The sequence below is a fragment of the Mauremys reevesii genome, linkage group 12 (genome assembly GCF_016161935.1).
Source record: "Mauremys reevesii isolate NIE-2019 linkage group 12, ASM1616193v1, whole genome shotgun sequence".
NCBI classification, from domain to species: Eukaryota; Metazoa; Chordata; order Testudines; family Geoemydidae; genus Mauremys; species Mauremys reevesii.
Genome location: NC_052634.1, coordinates 36,291,151 through 36,297,273, shown reverse-complemented (window position 1 = coordinate 36,297,273; position 6,123 = coordinate 36,291,151).

The following is a 6,123-nucleotide window of genomic DNA, read 5'->3' as shown; positions in this document are numbered from 1 at the left end:
TGGCAGGTTTGCACTCTGCACTCACAGCTGCTCCCGCTCTCTTCTCCCCTCGGCTTTCTCAGCACCTGGCCCCACAGTGCTTCTTGCCAGCCAGAGACTGCGCTTTCTGGGCCCGCTCCTGCAGATGTGGGCTTCTATCCTGCTTCCCAAGGACTCAGCAGGCGAGAGGGGCCTTCCCAGGAAATTGCTACGGCTTCTGGGAATCCATGTGTGGCTCTGGATACCACCAGGAATCATTTGGCTCCTGGCACACAAGACAACTTAAAAGCTGAGCGCTTAGAGAGGGGTGGCTCAAACCCTGGGCTCCTAGATTAAGAGCCTGATGCTTTAACCAACTGAGCTAGCCAGACTCGCTGGCAGAGTTTTCTCCTTTTAGCACAAGAGTGAGCAGGCAGGCAAAAGCGAGACAAAAAAACCTCCCAGCAACCCCTCCTCTTGTTCTGCACAGCCACTGCCTGTCAGCAGGATTCCTCCTTGTCTTCCTCCCTCAGTGCGACTAAATCTCCGCACCTAGACAGCCGGTCCGTCCGCTGCACCCCAATCCCCCATGCCTGAGCCTCCCTGCCAAAGCCCTGCACCTGGCTCCAGAGAATTAAGTCTCACATCTCGCTGGGAACTCAACTTCTTGTGCCCAGAGAGTCTCGGCCCCTCTCAGCAGATGACCTGAGAAACACAGTGTCCGGCTTTTCCAAAGAAGAGCTTAGACCCCCTCATCATGTGGCCTAAAGGATAAGGCATCTCCCTGTGGATCGGATGATTCAGGATTTGAGTCCCCTCCTGGTTGTGCTCACCTTGGGCTGAAAGTCCTGCTCCCTTCAGGGCTGGAACCTCTTCTTGGCCGCTCAGGCCAATGCTCTGGCTTCAGCTAGAGCCCCGGGAAGGAGTTGGGGGTTGGGGGTCACAGAGGCTGGGGCATGAGCCCCAGGTGCTTCCAGTCTCGCCTTTGCCATTCCTGACTTGCCAAAGAAAATGGATGGCTGCCCAGGCTAGTGCGTGGAGCAGTTTCCCTCTTCCAAGTGTGCGCCTGTCCCTGTGCTTGAGGGGGTTGCTACATAGCACCTTGGGAGCCTGGGTGTTTCTCTGCTTCTCGCCAGCTGGGGAAAAGCCTCTTGGGGTAAAATCTCCTGCCCCACTGCCAAAGTGAGCACCGTGAGTGGGAACAGATAGAGGCCCCATCAGGGGGCCTGGCCCTGCTTTCCTACCGTCTTCTGATGCTGGCCACAGAGCATCAGCAGCCGCCCCACATGCTGGGTGGCTGTTAGCCTTCACTGGGGATTCAGCATGCCAGGGAGCAGGCTAGCCCACTGTCTTTCTGGCTGTCTGCTGGCCACGCATAGGCATGGTTCTCCCCTCCTCTTGCCCTGCGGCTTATAAGCCTTCCCTTGGAGCTGTCAGCACCAGCTGCTTCTGCTCTAAAGGTGCCCAGAGGAGGAGAGGTGCTGGGCTCCAGCCTGGGACTCTTCCCCCTCCTGCCTATGAAGCCTGGCCCTGGCACTGCTTTCTTCAAGTGCCAGGCAGGCAAGAGGAAAAGCACAGGGGCAAGTGCCAAACTTGCAAGCATCAGGTGAAGCTGTGAGAATCCCAACCCTCAGGCATCAGTAGCCAGTTCTAGAGCCCTGATCCACTGCAGCAGTCCCACCCAGAGCCTGGTTCTAGGAGGTGAGAGTCACCCAACAGGAGGGGGGAGACTGGCTCTTGCATAGCTGGAGACAAGAAAGTTGAGCACTGGGAGCTCCAGGGCTTTACCACAAACCAACACAAGGTCTCACTGAGATTTGAACTCAGACTGCAAGATTCAGAGTCCTGAGTGCTGCCCATTACACCATGGGACCAGCTTGTGTTGCCTTCTCTGCACATCGGTGACTCTCACGGGGCCGGCTTGAGTAAGGGACTGTTGGCCCCTTACTAAAACTTAGTGCAGGTTTGGTTGGCTAGTTCCCAGCACCAATAGAAGGGGGAAGGGCCAATGGGAAATCAGGACCCTGAGACTGACAGACCCCTGGGCAATGGGGAGAGGCCAAAGCTCCAAGTTAGCCGCACTGACAGGCCAGGCAGTGTAATGGGGGAGTCACCAGGCCAGGGGGTCCCATCCTCCGTGGGAGCTGGAACTGCCTGGGCCAGAGTGGGGCAGAGCTAAGGAGAGAGCAGGAGCCCGAGAAGAGCCGGGGAGCAGAGCTGGGCAGGTGTCGTGCCAGAAACTGCTCCCTGTAGGACTTTGCTACCTGCAGCAGTTACTGATCCCTGAGGTTGTTCTTATTTGCTGACTTGTCCTAATTGGCTAAAACTTGACAGTGGTGGGCGATAGAAGCATAAAGGCTTCATCCTCCAAACGACCCTGCCTGGTGTCCATCTGTATCTATTACCTCTTAATACCGAATTGTAAAAAATAGAGTGAGGTCATTTAAACATCATTTATTTTGCAGCTTCATTTACTGTGCTAACAATGTAGCATCCTGACACTGATATTTCTGCCCATGTGACCTGTGGGTTGGATTCATTATAGTGGGATGCGGGACATGTGGAGGATAATTTAAACTCTTAATTTCCTTAGGGTTTCCCTTCAATATATTTCTATGCTGGTGCAATTTCTGACCATTGCACGTCTATTGTGTTTATTACAATAGCACAAGTAAGTCACACAAGTGACATAGTCTAGGGCAGGAGTCAGCAACCTTTTTGAAGTGCTGTGCCGAGTCTTCATTTATTCACTCTAATTTAAGGTTTTGTGTGCCAGTCATACATTTTAACATTTTTAGAAGGTCTCTTTCTATAAGTCTATAATATATAACTGCTTTTACAGAACCAGACTAACACGGCTACCCCTCTGATACTAAACTATTGTTGTATGTAAAGAAAATAAGGTTTTTAAAATGTTTAAGAAGCTTAATTTAAAATTAAAGTAAAATGCAGAGTCCTCCAGACTGGTGGCCAGGACCTGGGCAGTGTGAGTGCCACTGAAAATCAGCTCACATGCCACCTTCGGCACACGTGCCATAGATTGCCTACCTCTGGTCTAGGGGCTTGGCTACATTGGAAGTTAGAGCTCATTAAAGCAGCCCCGGGTGCCCTAACTCCTGAGGTGTCCACACTCGCAAGGCACATGGAGCGCCTGGGCTCTGTAGCTGGAGCGCTCCTGGTAATCCACCTCCATGAGAAGCATAAAGCTCGCTGAGCCTCGGCTGAAATGCCCGGATGTCAGGGTGGATGACGTGTTGCATCACTGCACTGTGATTGGCCTCAGGAAACATCCCATAATCCCCTGAAGTCAAGTGCCCACTCTGGTCATTGTTTTGAAATCGGCTGCAGACATGCGGATATCCCCTTTCAAAGCTCCGTTTCTGACAGTCGGCTGCTTATCTGCTCCGGGACAAAGCAACCATTAGTGTGGAATGCTGCTGTTGTGAGTGTGTATGGGGGTTGCTGCTGTCCGAACACACAAGACAGCATGCTGACACACTCTCAGCCCCCCAAACACACTGTCACTCCTCCCACGTACACACAACACACTCCCTGTCACACTCCACCCCCGCCCCCCATTTGAAAAGCATGTGCAGCCACTTGCATACTGGGATAGTTACCACAGTGCACTGCTCTCTGTGGCATTGCCAAAGCTGATAATGTGGCCACTCCAGTGCGCTTGCAGCTGTCAGTGTGAACACACGACAGCGGTTTCCCTGCTGCGATGTCCGAGGGCTGGTTTAACTCCCAGTGCTCTACCTCTGCAAGTGTAGCCAAGCCCTAAATTTGCCAGACCAACCGAACTAAGTAACTTCCCTCCACCAGTGAGTAGGGGCACGGTGAAGCACACACCACACTTGCTGGCTCAGCCTTGTGCATGCTGGGGTGGCCACCTCCCCATTGATGAGACCTGGTCCCACCATCTCCATGGAGCTCCAGTCTGCCCTGCTGCCATCTCTATCTGTGTTGTTCTCTAGCAGTTGACTGGAAGGTGAGCATTGGCCGCATGCCATGTAGCCGTGTTGTCTCAAAGGGCGAAAGCAAGAAGAATGGTGCCTTCATAGTTAAGGAAAATATTTCTCAATGAACTTGTTAGACAAAAGGGCCAGATATATGCTTAAGCCAAATATATGCTCAGGCATTTGTCATTTTCCCCGCTTGTTTTTCTAGTCGCTATCCATGTCTAAAGTTACATGGACACAGGATATATATGATGTATACCTAAAAAGGGAATGAGTTAAACAGATGTGCCTACCCATGGGAGAGGATGTATGTGAGGGAAAGGGGGAGGCGAATAGATGGCCCCTAATTTCTACCAGACACAAATTTAAAGAATGCATAGGTTAGCAGAATTAGAGAATGCATAGGTTAGCAGAATTTGACACGGTACATTGTTTGTTCATAGGTATAAAAGAACATGTCTTATGCTTATATAGTGTGCTCCTTTCTCAGGCGCGAGCCGAGAGGGACACCCGATCAGCTGACCGAATAAAGAATCTGGTAATCGTCCCCTGTCTTTCCGTGCCTCCTTGGGGTAATTGGGAACGCTCCAGGGGGAACGAGCCTATTTGGCTAACAAATGGCGAGCCAGCCAGGAGTTCTCTCCCTGTAGGGGACGTTTGACCGGCGGCCGAGGACGACCTAGGAGAGTGGCCACCTCGGGCTGTGGTTTGCTCGAGCTCCAGGTCGCCTCAATCGGCCGGGACGGCTGCGCCCCCTCTATAGAGAACTCCACAGGTCACGGAAGCAGGGCGGACGAAGCAGAGGGGAGTCCAACGGCCGGACGCGGCCACTCCAGGCGGTAAGTGCGTTTGCCTGTCGGGTTCGATGTATGATGCCTAACAGGAGCGCCCCTGCAGTGTAGGTTGGACACGGGAACCCTCTAGGCAGCACGTGCATGGGATAGTGGACTGCAGTATGCTATGTGTTACGTCAAATGTGTAATGTTCCTTGTTAAGTAATTACTTGCCAATGACTAACTCCACCAGCCCGTGGGCTGTTCTGGACAATTACTGGGACTTAGAACAACCCCAGGGGTTGATCCTGTTTTTAACGACAGTATTCTTGTTCTTTCTATTAATGTTATATTGGAGACCGAAGTTATAATCACTTGAGCAGACTGTTAGGAAACCTGTGTATGAAAGGAGTGAATGCCGCTGAGGTCTGGGACTTAAGCTAATCCTAGCCGCCCCAAGATTTCTGCGAGAGGAAACTCGATGACCGGAAAATCTTGATCGCAAGGGGGGTCAGCCGAACCTCATGACCCAGTGGAAATCTGAATGAATGATACTCTTCCTCTCCTTTCCCTCTTTCTAATAGATCAGGTCAAAATATAATGGGGTCCTCTCAAAGCACCTTTCCTGGGACACCCCTAGGGTGTATGCTGAATAATTGGAAAGCGTTTAGACGCCAGGCTGATTATGGCATTGTATTATGTAAGGACAATCTTATAAAGTTCTGTACTCTGGAATGGGCAGCACTCGGGGTGGAATGGCCCGAGGGGGGAACACTTAAACCAGAAATCGTACAAGCTGTGCATAGCACTGTAACCCGAAAAGGCAATTGGGATCAATATCCTTATATAGATATTTGGCAGGACCTCGTGGCCGACCCTCCCCCATGGTTGCAAAAATGTAAAACACGAACTCTTAAAACTCTGATGGCCCGTGCCCCCGTTAGAAAGCCTGGTCCCCCTGTTAAGAAATCTTGTCCGCCAACTATAATTCCTTCTGCCCCTGATTTTATGCCTCCTCCCCCTTTGTATCCTGGCCTTCCGGTCATAGCAGATAGCCCCCCCTCCCCTGCGAGTAATTCCCTAAGCACGGGAGAGGGTACTAGCGCTCAGGACCTCACTGATCAAGGGTTCTCCCCGATTGCCAGCCGCCTTAGGAGCAGGACTAAGAGTGAAGCTGACTCTGGGGAAATCCAGAGGGACGGGAGCTCGGCTCCCGACTATAACCCCGAGAGCGAGGTGACGGTTCACCCCAGTCCCACAAGAACCCCCAAAAAGAAGGTGTGGAAAATGGCACCCAATTATACACCTGGGGACACTCAAGTAACCCTTACTCGCTCGTACACGATGCCCTTAAGGGAGACTTTGACCTCAAACGGTCAACTTACTATGCTTTATGTCCCCTTCACTAGCAGTGATTTATATAATTGGAA